General features: G+C 48.3%; 1 protein-coding gene across 18 annotated transcripts in view; it reads right to left on the bottom strand.

The window, feature by feature from the left end:
- ARHGAP39 (Rho GTPase activating protein 39) overlaps positions 1-20,016 on the bottom strand; it is a 157,365-nt gene that overhangs the window by 73,572 nt on the left and 63,777 nt on the right. For 3 of the 18 annotated variants that reach the window (XM_054246795.2, XM_078352784.1, XM_078352788.1), the window contains exon 2: positions 7,054-7,208. The exons of 12 other annotated variants lie outside the window; for them this stretch is intronic. The gene's annotated coding sequence lies outside the window, so the exon portion shown is untranslated. Of the gene's footprint in view, positions 1-123; positions 289-7,053; positions 7,209-20,016 lie in introns of those variants that run through there. 3 more of the 18 variants (XM_035277028.3, XM_078352786.1, XM_078352789.1) reach the window with 1 other exon arrangement.

Below are 20,016 nucleotides of genomic sequence, written 5' to 3'. Positions count from 1 at the left end.
GAGCCTCCCCAGCCCCTGGCACTGGCTACCTCCTCCTGAGGCCCTATGGCAGGGCATGAGCAGGACCGCGGGCATGCAGCCACCATGGCAGGCACAGGTACGCACTGGGGACATCGGCCTCACCTGGTTCTTCCCATAACTATGAGGCAGGTGTGCTCTGTCCTCGACTTGCAGATGTGGGTCCCCCAGGGCCTCTCATGGTGGTCTCCGCAGCAGTCAAGGCCACCGCCCAGCCTGGTCCACAGCGGACACAGGGAGCAGGACAGGCCCAGGCACCAGGCGCATCACAAGGGGTTCCCGCCCCCACCCTGCACTGCCGGAAAGTTCCGGTCATGAGTGGGCGACAGGCGCTTGCTTCCAACGTCCCACACTGAATCTGGAACAGAGGACACTCTGTGCCAGCTCCAGACAGGGTCTACTGGGAGAGCAAGTGCGGAAACAGCATCTGCCTGGGCTGGTGACGCCCGCCACAGACCAGGGTGCCAGAGGCTCCTTGCTCCAAGAAGTGCAGGTCCCCCAGCCCCGCTCCAGGTCGGGTATGTGGCATGCATATGGGCCTGTGGGTCCCTGAGAGAGCGTGTGTGCCCATATACATGTGAGCCTGTGTATCTCTGAGAGAGCATGTGTGTCCGTGTGTGTGTGGGCCTGTGCATCCCTGAGAGAGTGTCCCCGTGTGTGGCCATATACCTGTGAGCCTGTGTGTCCCTGAGAGAGCGTGTGTATCCATGTGTGTGTGAACCTGTGTGTCCCTGAATGTGTGTGGCTGTGTGCGTGTGAGCATGTGTGCCCATGTATGTGTGAGCCTGTGTCTGAGACAGCGTGTGTCTGTGTGTCCGAGAGCATGTGTACCCGTGTATGTGTAAGCCCGTGTGTCCCTGAGACAGTGTGTGTGCCTGTGTGTTCCTGAGACAGCATGTGTGCCTGTGTATGAGCCTGTGTGTCCCTGAGAGCGTGTGTGTGAGCCTGTGTCCCTGAGACAGTGTGTGCGTATGCATGTATATGTGTCCCTGATTGTGTGTGTCCGTTTGTGTGTGAGCCTGTGTCCCTGAGACACCATGTGTCTGTGTGCATGTGAGCCTGTGTCCGAGAGCGTGTGCCCATGTACGTGTGAGCCTGTGCATCCCTGAGACAGCCTGTGTGTGTGAGCCTGTGTGCCCCCGAGACAGTGTGTATGTCTGTGTGTGTAAGCCTGTGTGTCCCTGAGACAGCATGTGTATCCGTGTGTGAGCCTGTGTGTCCCTGAGACAGCATGTATGTCCATGTGTGTGATCCTGTGTGTCCCTGAAACAGCGTGTGTCCATGTATGTGTGTCTGTGTCACTGAGACAGTGTGTGCCCGTCTATGTGTGAGCCTGTGTGTCTGAAAGCGTGTATATCCATGTGTGTGTGAGCCTGTGTGTCCAAGAGAGTGTGTGCATGTGAGCCTGTGTCCGAGACAGCACGTGTGCCAGTGCTGTGTGTGTCCCTGAGAGTCTGTGTGTCCGTGTGCGTGTGAGCCTGTGTGTCCCTGAGAGCATGTGTGTCCGTGTGTGTATGTGTGTCCCTGAGAGCGTGTGTGCCCGCATATGTGTGAACCTGTGTGTCCAAGAGTGTGTGTGTCCATGTATGTGTGAGCCTGTGTCCCTGAGACAGCGTGTTCCCAGCCTGGGAAACGGTGAAACTGCACCTCTATGAAAAAATACAAAAATCAGCAAAGTGTGGTGGCATGTGGTATGTGTGAGCCTGTGTGTTCGAGAGTGTGTGCGTGTGAGCCTGGGTGTCTGAGACAGCATGTGTGCCCGTGTGCATGAGCCTGTGTGTCCCTGATACAGCATGTCTGTGTGCGTGAGCCTGTGTCCCTGAGAGCACGTGTCCATGTGCATATGAACTTGTGTGTCCCTGAGAGCGTGTCCGTGTGTGTGAGCTTGTGTCTTTGAGAGTATGTGTCCATGTGCACGTGAGCCTGTGTGTCCCTGAGAGCATGTGTGTCCGTGTGTGTGTGAGCCTGTGTGTCCGTGTGTGAGCCTGTGTGCCCCTGAGACAGGGTATGTGTGTGTGAGGTTGTGTGTCCCTGAGAGAGTGTGTGTCTATGTGCATGTGAGTATGTGTCCCTAAAACAGCGTGTGGACCTGCGGGCATGTGTGTGCCTGCGTGCATAAGCCTTTGTCCACGAGAGCATGTGTGCCCACGTGTGTATGTGTGCCCAGGTGTGTGTGTGAGTGCATGGCCACTGCCCAAGCAGCCCTGCCATCTGCCAAGCTTGCATCCCCCACAAGAGCGATGGCTCCAGACCCAACTCAGGTCCAGACTGCCCTCTCTGGTCCCTGACCCGCTGGGCTTCCCTGAGCTCCGCCTGTGCCCATTTACCTGCCTCTCCAGGACAGACGCCTACATCTGAGCAGAAGATAATGGGTCAGGCAAGGACTGTGAGGACAGGAGAGGGGCTGTGAGGACCGGCAGGAATCCCTGAGGCCAAGCTACCGAAGCAGTTACTGCACCCTAAAGGTGAAGGTGCTGTGAAGGAGCTGGGAAACTGAACAGCAACTGGAAACCCCAGCCAGAGGCCTGTGCCTCGGAAGCTCTGCTGTCACCAGCTTGTGAAGGCCCACTTTGCAGGAGGCACATGACTGGAGGAGGCCAGACTTATTACCCAGAGCCCCAGCTGGAGCTGTCCTAGCTCCTATCGCAGGGTGGCCCAAGACCCCGCCTGCAGCTGCCTGCCCTGTTGGCATCACATCACATAAACCCTAAACAGTTCCCGCCTTCAGACTGGACCCTGCAGGCTGACCAGTGCCCTCTCAGAAGTCGTGCAAAGGGACGGCAGGAGGGCCAGCAAAAGCTGCAACCTGCCCAGGTCTCCCTGATGAGGGCTCTGGGCTCTAGAACAGAAACTGCCCACTTCCCAAGTTTTCCACTGCCCCCAGGACTTCCAGGCCAACAGAAGCTCTCGAATATGGCTTGCCAATTCCCAGGGGCAGGAAAACAAGACCCCAGGAAGAGGAAGTCCTGTGGTTTCATATCAACGCAGCAGGGTCTGGAGACAAGACGCCGACCCAGAGAAGAGGTTCCGAGGCAAGAGGCGGGAAGGGCTGTGGGGTAGGGCCTGGCAGGTGGGAGGAAGACAATGGTGAGTATAACTGACCACTGGTTAAAAGCTCCTGTTCTTGGGAGGCCGAGGCAGGCAGATTGCTTCAGCCCAGATGTTCAAGATCAGCCTGGGAAACAGTGAAACTGCACCTCTATGAAAAAATACAAAAATCAGCAAAGTGTGGTGGCATGTGCCCATAGTCCCAGCTACTCAGGAGGCTGAGGTGGGAGGATGCCTTGAGGCCCAGAGGGAGAGGATGCAGTGAGCCAAGATCTCACCACTGCCCTGCAGCCTGGGTGACAAGAGTGAGACCCTATCTCAAAAATAAAACAAAAGCTCGTTATCGTAGGGGGATAAAACTAGTTTCAGGCACAAAAGATGTGGTCAACTCAGTGCAGGCCACACACACTCCGGTATTCCTCAGAAGAGCCGAGTGACTGTGACTTTGGTAGAAGACTCACAGGGCATGCATGCAAGATACAATGCTAAGGGTGGTCTAGAAAATCACCGAATCCATGGGAAAAATATATAGGAGGAGAAAGTTTCATTTACCCCACAGAAAGCAGGAAAGAAAAAGATGAGGAAAGGGACAGACAGAAAACAGAAGATTGAGCCCCCCATGACCTTGCACCAGCAGCAGGACACAGGCTGAGCCACCTCTGTCTCACTTGGGTCTGCATAGGCCCAAGGTGCAGGGGGTCCCAGGCACAGTGCAGGGTCCTTGGAGCGCCACAGGAGTGCAGGCTGAGTGGCCAAGGCTGAAGTGAAGCCCCTGCTGCCTCTGGGGGGAATCACTTCCAGTTTCTCAATGTAGGTTCCAGAAAAACTTCAGACGTGTCCTCACACCTGTGGCCATGTAAGCAGCTCCACCTGCCACAGGCTTCCTTCTGTGAGGCCTTCAGCCAAGTCCAAGGCTAAACCACAGCAAGTAGCAGAAGCCATGGTACCTCTAGACACTCCACGTTCTGCCACAATGACCCGAGGGCCAGAGCGGCTGTGCCCGGAGCCGCCTTCCCAGGAGAAGAGTCCCAGTCCTGGAGGGAGAAACACACTCCTACTTTAGGCACGAGCCCAGCCCACAGGAGTCAATGTTTTCAGAATGCACACTTGCGTTCTGTCAGAGTAAACTAACAGCTTTGACCAGCCCTCCAATGAACAAATAAGCACTACTACCAGGTAAGATATACTTCTAAAAACTTTAAAAATCCATCAATGGGTTGGCAAGAAAGTTCTGAACCTCAGAGAACAAAAACTAAGTAAAAGCAGGGCCCTGGAGAAGTGAAGGCCCCATGTAGGAGGGCCCAGGCCTCCGTTGGCTCCTTACACAGCTTTGCAGAAGTCAGGGGAGAGAGGAGAAAGCCTGATTCAGATGCTGATCCAGTTACTGCAGGGGTATCATCCGAAGCTGAGACTGGGAGGGTTTAGATGAACAAGGAAGAAAGCCACCATCCGGCCCTAGGGAAGCTCTCATCAGTCCTCCTGGCCCCACGCAGTCAGGACCCACAGACACAGCATGCTGCAGGCGGTGACGGGGATAGGCACGTCCTGTGTGGACGAAGTGCTCAGAATAAAATGTTCCCAGATCCCTAAATCGTTTGGAGGAGGGCAAAAATACTGACTAATTTTAGACTTCGACAAATTAATTCTGCATGTTAGAACATCCAAGGCAACCACTACAAAGCCAAGTGAGCAAATTCCAACCCAGTAGAGAAGAAAAAGAAACAAAAATAATTTAAAAGAAGTCAAGAAATGAAAAAGCAACCTGGTCCCCAGTGACAGAGTACAAGGAAAGACGGTGGAAATAAATTTAAATATAATAATTACAGTAAACATAAATGGACCAATAGTCTAGTTAAGACAAATGCTGTCAGGCAAGATTTTAAACATCCTGATAAAACGTCTGTAACAAACACATCTGAAGTGTAAGGGCAGGAAATTCTCAAAGTCAAGAATGGAAGAGATAGAGCTGGTGCGGCTCCAGTGGGGCTGGCTCCATGGAAACAGGGCTCCCCTGACTGGTGAGGCGACCCAGATGTGACATGTGGCCTCAAAGCACAGTCACAAAATAGGCAGAGGTGTTCCAGGAGGCCCCCGACGTCTGCGATGACAGAGGATGGGGCACAACAAGCTGGGCTTTACCTTGTAGGCGTGCAGAACGCTGACCCAAGAAACAAAAAACAGTCTTTCACCATCCAGGGAGTGTCTCTGTCACTGACCAAGAGCAAGGCATGACACAACGTTGAGGCAAATGTCAGAGGCCGCATCACCCAGGCAGGCCTCTGTCAGATGCACCACCCAGAATTGGAGATGAGAGAGGCCACTGGGCAAGTGAGCACACAGAGTAGAAAAAATCCTCCAAGGGAAGGACTGGCAGTGAGTGAGGAGCTCTGTGTCTGCATCCCTCACTTGTTGGCATGACAACAGCGTCCCAAATGCAAAAAAAAAGGCCCATAACTATGCTCCAAGCAGCAGCCTTGGGTGTCCCAGCTAAGACCTGGAGAGCTGATGGAGTAGCCTCGTGCTACAAACAAGCTGGGACCCTCTGCCCATCAGAGGGAGCCCAGACCTCACCAACAGGCAGGCCTCCCCAAGAGAAGCTTCATTCTAAATAACCCAGGAGCCATATGAGGTCAGCCCCATAAGCCACACCCACCTGCGCTGGCGCCTGCCGCCCCCAGTGACTCGGCCGTGCCGACAGCCATGACAAGCGTCTCCTGCACTAAGTGTACAGCATATTATATACTTTTGGGCTTGGACAAAATAATAAATCATAAAAATATATAAAACAATCATGATCTCAATAAATAATTTTACATGAATAGAGAGGAAAGAAGAGAAAGAAGCATGAAATCGACAACTCACTGGGCCTGAAAATGAACTAGAACGCATCATTTCTCTCTGATCAGTCACTACCCAGTCTTCTTCTAAAGGCCAGCAAAGACCCACCTGTGTGGTAAGGCTACCTCTAACCCACACATCTGCACTGGTGCAGCTGGACAATGAGCAGAACCTCGGCAGCCTCTGCTCCAGCAATCCTGTTCACTGAGCACTGACTGCACACTACGGCAGGCCCAGCAAAAACCTTGCCAGCACCACTGGCATCTCTTCCTGAGCCCTGACCTCCTCACTTACAAGGCGGACCCCCAAGGCCCATCTCGAAGATCAAGGTCTCACCTCCTACTGGGGACATGCCCGTGGCTTACCAGGCAGCTCACCCTGTCCTATCGTCTGCTAGAGACCCCTCCTGACACTTGAATGGGACTCCCCACAGACGTGTGGGCACAGGACAGGCACAGCATGGAGGCAGCCGCACTGAGGTGGGACAAAAGCCCTGACACTACTGCTAGGATAAGGCTCGTGGCCTGCAGTGGCCTGCAGCTGTCAGGGCCATGTTTGTACCCCCTGGGGTACAAAAAAGATCCCCTAAAAACACCAGGAAGACCAGGCGTGGTGGCTCATGCCTGTAATCCCAGCACTTTGGGAGGCCAAGGTAGGTGGATCATGAGGTCAGGAGATCGAGACCACCCTGGCCATGGTCAAATCCCGTCTCTACTGAAATACAAAAAAATTAGCCAAGTGTGGTGGTGCACACCTGAAGTCCCAGTTACTCAGGAGGCTGAGGCAGGGGAATCACTTGAATCTGGAGACGGAGGTTGCAGTGAGCCGAGATTGTGCCACTACACTCCAGCCTGGTGAAAGAGCAAGACTCCGTCTCAAAAAACAAAAAAAAACTGAAGAGCAGAAATGAAAAACAAGAAAAAGAAGGAAGACCATGTGGCACCTGGATCCAGCCCCTCACAGAGGAGCCGGGTCAAGGCTGGGCTGTAGCTGCCTCTGCTGTTTGGATCCGACCCCCTCCCACTGCCATTTAACTCTCAGTGTCTGCTGCTGCCAGGGACAGAGGAGGGGCCTCCAGTGTCAGCCTTCATTTTCAGCTGACTGACCTTCCAGGCCACAGCACCAGAAAGTAAGGGGGTTCACAATTACCTCAAACAGCTGCTGCCAGCTGGGCACAGGATGCACGCCTTGGTCCCAGCACTTCGGGAGACTGAGGTAGGAGGATCACTTGAACCCGGGAGGTTGAGGCTGCAGTGAGCCAAGATCGTGCCACTGCACTTCAGCCTGGGCAACAGAGCAAGTCCCTGTCTCAAAAAACAAAACAAAGCAGCTGCTGATTTCACCAGCCATGAGGCAGGTCGGCTCGTGGAGGCCTCCACGCACCCTGGACCCCTTGGTCTCCTGGCCACAGCAGCACTCTGCCAGGCACACCGACCACTGGCTCTAGAGCTGCCAGCAGAGGAGCCTTGGCCCTGCCTCAGAGCCAGTGGGAGGGCCGCCGCAACTCAGACTCTGGCCCAGCCACACGCAGGCTGAGGTAGTGGCCTGGGGGCCGTGTTCCCCAGGAGGTTGGCACTGCCAGTCCTGGACCTGCAGGACAGCCACAGCTGACACTGGGCACAGCAGCCATCATCCCACATTCAGTGGCCAACACAGGCTCTCACTCAGGGTATCTTGACACAAATTCATCACCAAGGTGATGGCTCAAGCCATTCATGAGGGATCCACCTCCATGATCCAAACACCTCCCGCCAGACCCTACCTCCAACACTGGGATTACATTTTGACATGAGATTCAGGCAGGAACAAATATCCAAACCATATCACCAGTCTAGGGCACTTTGTTCCAACAGCAGGAAGGGACAGGGTACCATTTCTTGCCTGTCTTTCTGCCCTTCTTTCTGGAACGCTGCACCCTCATCAGTCATCCTCCAACCTTCTTGAGTTCTCATTCCCACCAACACATCTTTAACTGCCAAGCATTTCTTCTGTTCTCTGAATATCCCTTTCTTTAAGACATCTGCCCCTTTCACAGGTGTGATATCCTCTCATTTCTGAGGATAATCACCATATCTGAGGCTCTTCTCTGGGAAGAGTCTCTATCTCCTGCAAGCTGAAGTTGGTCTGTGTCTTTCTTGTTGGAAGCTTGACTCTGATGGGGCCAGGTCAGTGCAATGCAGCTGGTCCATCTGTTGGGGTCCCTGGTGTAAGCACCTCTGCTGGTTCTCCCTCGGTGGCTGGATTCCCCAAAGCAGCCTGTGCAGAGGGAAAGGCCTGGCCGCCATCCCTTTCTGGGCAGGGAACGTCCAGCCTCACCTCGGCCAGAGCCCCAGTGCCAACACCTCCTGTTTTCCTGTAACCTTTTTCCAAGGAAAAGGCCTCCACACAGGGGTGGGGCAACTGTCAATGCCAAGAACTGAGAGCAAGAGTCTAGGGAACCAACTGCTTTTCAAACAGCTTGTGACTGAGCCTCTGTATCTCAGTTGCCGCTTCTGAGAAAGCCGGGGTTGTGGATTCTAAGCCCTGAGGGATGCTGGTGCATCATGGTCTGATTTTCACCCTGTGTGCCCCTTGCCACCGTCCTGCCCTCCTGGGTCTGCCAAGACCATCACTGCCCCTCCTGGAGCTTCTGGCCCCAAAGTGCTGATTCTGCTTTCTTCTTTCCACCCAAGTCACATCCTGATGGACTTTTCTTTCTAAAACAGTTTCGTTGCAGTATAACTTGCATACCTTAAGCTCCACGCACTGTGTGTACACAATTCAGTGACTGCTGTAAGTTCACAAAGTAGGCACTGTCACCCTCCAGAAGAGCCAAGGAGCCTACTCCATCACTTGTCCAGAGCCTGCAGCTCCTCCTCCAGCTGTACTGGAGCAGCCTATGACCGATCAGCCTCCAAGCATTCGGTACATCCTCACTGCCTCTGCCCGGCCACCTCTGCCTGGCCACCTCAGCGTGCATGAGGGCTGAATGCCAGTGAGTGGTGGGCTTGCCTGGTGGAACTGGAGAATCAAGGGGTACAGTGGGCTGTGCCATGAGGCAGAGCCTGGCCTGGACAGTCCCCTGCTCCAGGGGTTCCGGTGGGCTCAGGTCAGGTGCCTCACCCGGACGGAGCAGCAGGATTTACACCAACTGGCCAAACACGCTCTCCAAAGCACTATCTCCTCAGGCAGCGCTGCCTGTCAGGTGACAGCCCCTCAACCACCCAATCACCCTGAGCCTGAGGCCAGAGAGTAGGCGGGGATTCCCCCTATTTCTCACAAATCCATACCCACACTCTAAAAATATCATCAAAGAGAAAATACTCCAACAATCACATTTCATGATCAAGATATGTTTTACTTAGTTTTCATTTAAGAGGTAAACTATGAATCCAGCTCAAGAAATCTTCGGGCCACACTCAGGAGATCAAGACCAGCCTGGGCAACATAGTGAGACCCCATCTCTATACATTTATTTTTTTAATTAGCCAGGCATGGTGGCTTATGCCTGTAATCTCAGCTCCCTGGGAGGCTGTGGCAGGAGGATCACCTGAGCCTGGGGAGTTCTAGGCTGCAGTGAGCTGAGATCACACTGCACTCCAGCCTGGGTGACAGAGCGAAACCCTGTTTTAAAAAAAACAGAAAGGCAGGGCGCAGTGGCTCACAAGGCAGGCAGGTCATGAGGTCAAGAGATTGAGAACCTCCTGGCCAACATGGTGAAACCCCGTCTCTACTAAAAATACAAAAAATTAGCTGGGTGTGGTGGCACGTGCCTGTAGTCCCACCTACTCAGGAGGCTGAGGCAGGAGAATCACTTGATCCTGGGAGGTGGAGACTGCAGTGAGCTGAGATCGCGCCACTGCACTGCAGCCTGGCAACAGAGAGATTCTGTCTCAAAACAAAGAAAAATTGGAACATCCAGTTGGCAAAAAAAAAAAAAAAAAAAAAAAAAGGAATAAAATCTTCCATAATGCCCAGAATTTCAAAGACCAGCTACTAATTCAAAACTAAATGCTTTGTGGTTAACTATGAATTTCATAGAGTTTACTTTCTATTTATTTATTTATTTATTTTTTGGAGACAGAATCTCACTCTGTCTTCCAGGCTGGAGCATAGTGGCACGATCTCGGCTCACTGTAACCTCTGCCTCCTGGGTTCAAGCGATTCTCCTGCGCAGCCTCCTGAATAGCTGGGATTATGGGTGTGTGCCACCACACCTGGCTAATTTTAGTATCTTTTTAGTAGAGATAGGGTTTCCCGTGCTAGCCAGGATGGTCTCAATCTCCTAATCTTGTGATCCACCCGCCTCGGCCTCCTAAAATGCTGGGATTACAGGCGTGAGCCACCGCGCCCCGCCTAATTTTTGTATTTTTAGTAGAAACAGGGTTTTACCGTGTTAGCCAGGATGGCCTCAATCTCCCCGCCTAATTTTTGTATTTTTAGTAGAAACAGGGTTTTACCGTGTTAGCCAGGATGGCCTCAATCTCCTGCCTTGGCCTCCCAAAGTCTGGGATTACAGGCGTGAGCCACCGCGCATGGCCTATTGAGTTCAAGCCACACTGCTTGTTGTTAAAGTGGTCCTTCATAACATGGACTATGAGAACAAAAAAATTTGAAATTTGGGTCCACTGGATCTTAACAGATAGTCTTGCTCTGTCACACAGGCTGGAGTGCACTGTAGCCTCGACCTCCAGGGCTCACTCCCATCTCAGCCCCTGGAGCACCCAGGACTACAAGCACATGCCACGATGCCTGGCAAACATATCCCTAAGTCTTAAATTTAACCTATAATCAGCATACGACAGGAAAAGCTGCCTCTCTACATGAAATTAAAAAAGATAAATGAATACAAATTCTGCATTCACTTGTAAAAAACCACAGAGAGGAAAACAAAACTTTTTACTCAACGAATGGAAAGAAGAAACCAAATATAAAGATGTCATCAGTCAGAAAGCAGCCCCGCATGCCCATGAAGGCAACCTAATCAGCACCTTTTAGTCCCTGAACCACTGAGCTCCCTGTCACTCCAGGGCCTCTGCAGGTGTAGTCTCCACTCCTGTCTGGAACACTCTTCCCTGAACATTCTGGCGGTGGATTAACTTCTGTCTATCCCTCAGGACTAGGCTCACACATCCACTCCTCTGGGAAACATTCTGAAATCTTTAATCTACACGTTCCCATAAAGGATTCTGGTGACACTGTAAAATCTGTACTTGGTCTTCATCCCGCCCTGGCACACAGCTTCTAAAATGCTTAAAATCTCCATAGCTATACACTGTTTTGGACACTAATGAGTTGATTGAGGGCTGCAGCCCCTAGGTGGCTTGAGGATGGGGTAGTCTCCAGAAAGACCAAAGCAAGATTAAAGGGGTGGGATTTTCGGCTGCACTCCTAACCTCTGAGGAGGGGAAAGGGGCTAAAGATTAAGTTGTTCACCAATAGTTTAAGCATCATGTCTATGTATGATGCTTCCTTAAAAACCCAAAAGGACAGGGTTCAAGAAGCTTCCAGAGAGCTGAACACATGGAATTTCCTGGAGAAGAGTGCACCTGGGGAGGGCATGGAAGCTCCAGGCCCTTTCCCCACACCTCACCCTATGCTTCTCTTCATCTGTATCCTTTGTAATATCCTATGATAAAACAATCAATGTAAGCTTCCCCAAATTCTATGAGTCACTCTTGAAAATTAGTCAGACCCAAGGAGGGGGTGTCTCCCGTGAAACATCCCAGGGCTTGCAATGGGCACTAGAGGTAGGGGTGGTCTTGGGGGGCTGAGTGCTTACTGGTGGGATCTGAGGCTACCGCCAGGTAGACAATGTGAGGTGTGAGTTAGAGGATACCCAGCTGGTGTCTGCTAAAGGACTGATCTGTGTACGGAGAGACCCCCAAATCCTTCTCGGTGGCCAAAGGTACAGAATTCTTCTGTGTTGATTCTTGTGGGGTGAATGCAGAAGAAAACCTTTAATTAATTAATTTATTTATTTTGAGATGGAGTTTTGCTCTTGTTGCCAAAGCTAGAGTGCAATGGTGTGATCTCGGCTCAATACAACCTCCGCCTCCCGGGTTCAAGTGATTCTCCTGTCTCAGCCCCCAGAGTAGCTGATATTACAGGCATGCGCCCAGCTAATTTTTTTATATTTTTAGTAGAAACGGGGTTTCACCATGTTAGCCAGGCTGGTCTGGAACTCCTGACCTCAGGTGATCCACCCGCCTCGGCCTCCCAAAGTGCTGGGATTATAGGCGTGAGCCACTGTGCCCAGCCCGAAAAAACTTTTTAAAACTCAATGCCCAGCTAATTTCAGTGGAGGATTAGCAATGAAGAGTGAGAAAGGGGTGGGGAAATGTAAACTCACAACTGAACTGCCTGGGCTGGTTTGTTTTGTTTTACTGAGGGACTAGGGGGAGGAGTACAGAAAGAATAAAAAAGGTGACAAAAGGAAGAAACTGTGAGGCTGCAGGAACCCTACACACCAGGCCAGGCTCCGGACAGCCCTGGCCCTCCCCTCGATGCAGGTGATGTGAATGCACCCAGGAGGGTGGGGTGCCCAGTGGGTACATCAGAGCAGATGCTGACACAGACACAACATTACCAAACCCCACTTTCAGTTCTGCAGAATAAAGTATGCATAACATCTGCTAGCTCTGCACACTCACATCTTTAGCCAAACTAGCCTTGTACATGGTTTAAAGGACCAAGGTGGGTCCCAGCCCTGGAGCATCCCCAGCACTGGGGTGCCCCTTACTGCCACAGGCCAGGGTGACACTCCTGCACACATGGCTCAGCACCCTCCATTTATCACCTTGTTTTGCTGAGAAACATTCCATTCACTTCCAGGGAAAAGCAGCATGGGAGGTAAATTCTAAGGCCTTTGATAGTTTCAATAGGTAAAGAATACTACATTGGCAATCATTTTCCATCAGAATTTTCTACTTACTGCCTGATAGACTTCCAAACTCCAGAACTGCTATTAAGAAGTCCAAAGTTATTCTGACCTTCAATCCTTGAATGCAATCTTTGTCTTTCTGAAAGCTTTCTGACTCTTCAACCTATCCTCAAGGTCTAGGATTTCCAGATGCCATGTCGTTGTGTCTTTGTACCAGTCCGTTTTCACACAGTGTGGGGGGGGGGGCGGTGTCTGGTAGACTCTGGAACATTTTGTTCAGTGACTTTATCTCATTGATGTTTCTTCCATCTCTTTTTTTTTTTTTTTTGAGACAAGAGTCTTGCTCTGTTACCCAGGCTGGAGTGCAATGGCGTGATCTCAGGTCACTGCAACCTCCGCATCCCAGGTTCAAGCAGTTCTCCTGCCTCAGCCTCCCAAGTAGCTGGGACAGGTGCACACTGCCATGCCCAGCTAATTTTTTTTTTCGTATTTTAGCAGAGATGAGGTTTCACCATGTTACCCAGGCTGGTCACGAACTCCTGCGCTCAGACAATCCACCTGCCTTGGCCTCCCAAAGTGCTGGGATTACAGGCATGAGCTACGGTGCCAGCCTTTCCATCTCATTGCTAGAAATTTTATTTTCCAGGTACTGGACTTCCTACACTGGCCCTTTAATATTCTTCTCTCCTATTCTCCAACTCTAAATTTTTGCTCTATTTTCTGAGATTCTTAACTTTATCTTGCAGCCCATGCTACTGTTTAGTTTTTTTATTCTTTTGAATCCTAGAAAGATTATTTCATGGCCAGGCACACTGGCTCATGCCTGTAATCCCAGCACTTTGGGAAGCCGAAGGAGAGGGAATCACAAAATCAGGAGTTTGAGACTAGCCTGGTCAACATGGTGAAACCTGTCTCTATAAAAATACAAAAATTAGCTGGGCATGGTGGCACGTGTCTATAATCCCAGCTACTCAGTAGGCTGAGGCAGAAGAATTGCTTGAACCTGGGAGGTGGAGATTGCAGTAAGCTGAGATCGCATGACTGCATTGCAGCCTGGTGACAGAGTGAGACTCTGTCTCAAAAAAAAAAAATTATTTCATGCAATGTTTATAGAGTTAGAGATGTGTTTACATTTTGCTAACCATTTCTTTTTGCATCTCTCTCTCTCTCTTTTTTTTTTTTAACAGATGGTCTCGTTATGTTGCCCAGGCTGGAGTGCAGTGGCACCATCATGCCTCAAAGCAACCTCAAACTCCTGGGCTCAAGTGACCGTCCTGCGTAGCTGGGACCATAAGTATGTGCCACCAAACCTGGATATTTTTCTTTTTCTTTTCTTTTTTTTTTTTAAGAGATGGGGTCTTGCTATGTTGCTCAGGCTGGTCTTGAACTTCTGGCCTCAAGTAATCCTCCCACCTCAGCCTCTCAAAGTGCTGCGATTACGGGCATGACCCACCACCCCCAGCTCATTCTTTCCTTTAAAAAACATTTTTCCTTCTTCTTGAATCCTATCTTTTAGAAGTGTCTTTAATGATGGTCTGTTGGCAGTAAACTCTGTTTTATCTGAAAATGTCATTTCAGTCTTGTTACAAGATAATTTTGTTAGATGCCCAAGTCTAGATTGATAGGTTCCTTCTCCCAACAGTTAAGATGAATACCACTATCTTCTGGCTTTCACTGTTGCTGAGAAGGCAGCCGGCCGTCAGTACTGCTGGCACTGCCCTGGATGACCTCTCTCTTACCTCTGGTTGCTTTTAAAACTTCTCTTGGTCTTTTGTGTTTTGAAGCTTCCCTATGATGTGTCTCCACATGGATTTCTTTTATTTAACCTGTTTAAAATTTACTGCATTTCCATTCCCTAGGGATTCAAATCTTTCATCAGTTACAGAATACCCTTCAGCCAACAGCTCTTTAAATACTGGCTCTTCTCCATTCTATTTTCCTCTCCTAGGGCTGAAATCAAATGTCTCTTAAACTTTTGCATTCTATCCTCTGTGTCTCGATCCACTTCTCTGTCACTTAACCCATTTTTTTTAACTCTTGGCTGCATTCTTAAAAAATGTCTTCCAGTTAGTTCACAAAGTTTTTCTCAACTGCACATAATCTGACATTTAACCTATTGGTCTCTGATCACTCCTGCTGACCTCTTGTTTTCTGCTCATCTCCATGTTCTTTCCTTTATACTTTTTAAGCCCCTAGTGCTTCAACTTTTCGAGATTTTTGAGTATTGTGTAGCACAAACAGGATTAATCCTTAGCTTCCCTCATTGCCGACATAGAATCTGGCTTTCTCGGATCTACTAAGTAAATTATCACTCACCCATCTGCTTTCCAGCTTTCAGAACTTCACTACTGTCTTCTCTCCCACTTCGCCCCATTCCCTGTGAGTCTGACTTTTTAAAACATCACTTTGCTGCTTACTTAGCAATGGCTTGAGACAGAGTGGCACTGCATTCCACATGTTCACTCTGCCACCCTTACCTGGAAGCCAACATGCCTTTTTAAAAAATTACCTTTGGCAACCCTTCAAAATTAATAAATCCAGGAGCTGGTTTCTTGAAAAGATCAACAAAATAGACCACTGGCCAGATTAATAAAAAAGAAAAGAGAGAAGAATCAAATAGATGCAATAAAAAACAATAAAGTGGATATCACCATCGATTCCACAGAAATACAAACCACCATCAGAGATTACTACAAACAACTCTATGCACATCAACTAGTAAACCTGGAAGAAATGGATAAATTCCTGGACAACTGCACCCTCCCAAGCCTAAACCAGGAAGAAGCCGAAACGCTGAATAGACCAATAACAAGGGCAGAAGTTGAAGCAGCAATTAATAGCCTACCAACCACAAAAAGCCCAGGTCCAGATGGGTTCACAGCCGAATTCTACCAGACATACAAAGAAGAGCTGGTACCACTCCTTCTGAAGCTATTCCAAACAATCCAAAAAGAGGGAATCCTTCCCAAATGATTTTATGAGACCAACATCATCCTGATACCAAAACCCGGCAGAGACTCAACAAGAAAAGAAAACTTCAGGCCAATATCCATGATGAACATAGATGCAAAAATCTTCAATAAAATACTGGCAAGCCGATTGCTACAGCACATCAAAAAGCTTCTTCATCACGATCAAGTAGACGTCATCCCAGGGATGGAAGGCTGGTTCAACATATTAGCTAGTCTATAAACGTAATTCGCCACATAAACAGAACCAAAGACAAAAACCACATGATTATCTCAATAGATGCAGAGAAGGCCTTCAACAAAATTCAACAGCCCTTTATGCTAAAAACTCTCAATAAACTAGGTATTGATGGAAAGTATCTCAAAATAATAAAAGCTATTTATGACAAACCCACAGCCAATATCATACTGAATGGACAAAAACTGGAAGCATTCCCTTTGAAATCTGGCACTGGACAAGGATGCCCTCTCTCACCATCCTATTCAATATAGTATTGGAAGTTTTAGCCAGAGCAATCAGGCAAGAAAAAGAAATAAAGGGTATTCAATTAAGAAAGGAGGAAGTCAAACTGTCTCTATTTGCAGACAACATGATTGTATATTTACAAGACCCCATTGTCTCAGCCCAAAATCTCCTTAAACTGATAAGCAACTTCAGCAAAGTCTCAGGATACAAAATCAATGTACAGAAATCACAAGCATTCCTATACACCAATAACAGACTTAAAGAGAGCCAAATCAAGAACTAACTGCCATTCACAATTGCTACAAAGAGAATAAAATACCTAGGAATACAACTAGCAAAGGATGTAAAGGATCTCTTCAAGGAGAACTACAAACCACTGCTCAACGAAATAAGAGAGGACACAAACAGATGGAAAAACATTCCATGCTCATAGTTAGGAAGAATCAATATTGTGAAAATGGCCATACTGCCCAAAGTAATTTACAGATTCAATGCTATCCCCATCAAGCTACCAATGACCTTCTCCACAGAACTGGAAAAAACCACCTTAAACTTCATATGGAACCAAAAGAGAGCCCACGTAACCAAGACAACCCTAAGCAAAAAGAACAAAGCTGGAGGCATCACACTACCTGACTTCAAACTATACTACAAGACTACAGTAATCAAAACAGCATGGTACTGGTACCAAAACAGAGATATAGACCAATGGAACAGAACAGAGGCCTCGGAGGCAACACCACACAGCTACAACCATCTGATCTTTGACAAACTTGACAAAAACAAGCAATGGGGAAAGGATTCCCTGTTTAATACATGGTATTGGGAAAACTGGCTAGCCATGTGCAGAAAGCAGAAACTGGATCCCTTCCTGACACCTTACACTAAAATTAACTCCAGATGGATTAAAGACTTAAACATAAGACCTAACAACATAAAAACCCTAGAAGAAAACCTAGGCAAAACCATTCAGGACATAGGCATAGGCAAGGACTTCATGACTACAACACGAAAAGCATTGGCAACAATAGCCAAAATAGACAAATGGGATCTAATTAAACTCCAGAGCTTCTGTACAGCAAAAGGAACAATCATTAGAGTGAACCGGCAACCAACAGAATGGGAAAAAATTTTTGCAATCTACCCATCTGACAACGGGCTAATATCCAGAATTTACAAAGAACTAAAACAGATTTACAAGAAAAAAACAAACAAACCCATTCAAAAGTGGGCGAAGGATATGAACACTTTTCAAAAGAAGATATATATGAGGCCAACAAACATATGAAAAAATGCTCATCACTGGTCATTAGAGAGATGTAAATCAAAACCACATGGAGATACCATCTCACGCCAGTTAGAATGGCGATCATTAAAAAATCTGGAGACAGCAGATGCTGGAGAGGATGTCGAGAAATAGGAACAGTTTTACACTGTTGGTGGGAGTGTAAATTAGTTCAACCATTGTGGAAGACAGTGTGGCGATTCCTCCAGGACCTCGAAATAGAAATTCCATTTGCCCAGCAATCCCATTACTGGGTATATATATCCATAGGATTATAAAGTGTTCTATTATAAAGATACATGCACACGTATGTTCATTGAGGCACTGTTTACAATAGCAAAGACCTGGAACCAACCCAAATGCCCATTGATGATAGACTGGACAAGGAAAATGTGGCACATATACACCATGGAATACTATGCAGCCATAAAAAACGATGAGTTCGTGTCCTTTGTAGGGACATGGATGAACCTGAAAACCATCATTCTCAGCAAACTGATAGAGAAACAGAAACTCAAACACTGCATGTTTTCACTCACAGGCGGGTGTTGAACAATGAGAACACATGGACACAGGGAGGGGAGCATCACATACTGGGGTCTGTTGGAGGGGGACAAGTGGAGGGATGGGGGGGTAGGGAGTTGGGGAGGGATAACATGGGGAGAAATGCCAGATATAGATGATGGGGATGAAGACAGCAAACTACATTGCCATGTATGTACCTATGCAGCAATCCTGCATGTTCTTCACATGTACCCCAGAACCTAAAGTGCAATTACATATATATATATGTAAAGAAAAAATTACCTTTGACATGGGCCTGGAGTTGTGGCTCATGCCTGTAATCCTAGCACTTCGGAAGGCCGAGGTTGGGGGAATCACTTGAGGTCAGGAGTTGGACACCATTCTGGCCAACATGTAGAAACCCCATCTCTACTAAAAATACAAAACTTAGCTGGGCATGGTAGTACATGCCTGTAGTCCCAGCTACTTGGGAGGCTGAGGCAAGAGAATCACTTGAGCCTGGGAGGCAGAGGTTGCAGTAAGCTGAAATTGCACCGCCGCATTCCAGCCTGGGTGACAGAGTGAGATGCTATCTCAAAAAAAAGAAAAATGTTTTTGAATTAATTTAAATTTCATTTCTATCACACAAATCATTTCAAAAAACAAAAAAAGAGCTTCTTTTTTTTTTTTTGAGACAGAGTCTCGCTCTGTCACCCAGGTGGAGCGCAGTGGTGCAATCTCGGCTCACTGCAACCTCTACCACCCAGATTCAAGCAGCTCTCTGCCTCAGCCTCTGGAGTAGCTGGGATTACAGACACCTACCACCATGCCTGGCTAATTTTTATATTTTTAGTAGAGATGAGGTTTCACCATGTTTGGCCAGGCTGGTCTTGAACTCCTGACCGCGTGATCCACCCTCCTCGGCCTCCTAAAGTGCTGGGATTACAGGCGTGAGCCACCACCCCTGGCCAAAAAACAAACTTCTTAAATCATCATCTATTAACATTAACCATAATATAGGCACATCCCACAGATGTCTCCCTGGTCAACATTTCTTGGTAGAGCATCTTTTTATTTTTGACAGTTTATAAGTTCATAAACGATATGATTCTTCCAATATATATTCTTGTCAGTGGTTACAGGGGTATATTTTATATTTACATTAAAAACGAATACAACATTTTAACAAAATTAAGTGCAGGGGAGGAAAAAAAAATCCTCAAGTTACATTACAACTAGAAGACGCCACCATCACACATGCGGGTGTAAGCAGAGCATGTGCTGCCTGGATGGTACTGGCACAAACAGGCCTCTCAGTGTTACCCTGGGAGAAGCAATAGTGAGAGCTTCATCTCGGCTGTCCAGTGTCTGGAAGTGGCATTTAAAATATTAATATCCTCACACAATAGGCTGTTTCTTGTATAAAAGGTGTGTGTGACACAGATGTTTTGGTTATGTCTTAGGAAACTGGTTGCACTGACACATAATAAGCTCCTAATTTTTCCTATTTAATATGAAAAAGAGCATTTTCATGCAAAATGTCTGGTTTTCAGGAATGGGTTACTAATGTAAGAACCATCTGAACATTTGCTCTCTGCAGAATATATTACAAGCAATATGCAGAAAATAAGAAAAACCATTTCTGTCAAAAAGCAGATCAAGTAATCTATGCTATTTTCGAAGCTCCATGACACCAGGGATTGGCTAGACACAAACTAGCTCAGTTTCACATGGCGGACTGACAGTTTCATGGCACATGACACGGTTTGGCTCTGTGTCCCCACCCAAATCTCATCTTGTAGCTCCCATAATTCCCACATGTTGGGAGAGTGACCTGGTGGGAGATACTTGAATCATGGGAGCGAGTCTTCCCTGTGCTGCTCTTATGATAGTGAGCAAGTCTCACGAGATCTGATGGGTTTTAAATTGGGAGTTTCCCTGCACAAACTCTCTCTCTTTGCCTGCTGCCATCCATGTAAGATATGACTTGCTCCTCATTGCCTTGCATGATGATTGTGAGGCCTGC

Source organism: Callithrix jacchus, chromosome 16, assembly GCF_049354715.1.
Source record: "Callithrix jacchus isolate 240 chromosome 16, calJac240_pri, whole genome shotgun sequence".
NCBI classification, from domain to species: domain Eukaryota; kingdom Metazoa; phylum Chordata; class Mammalia; order Primates; family Cebidae; genus Callithrix; species Callithrix jacchus.
This window is presented reverse-complemented; position numbering and strand designations above follow the sequence as displayed.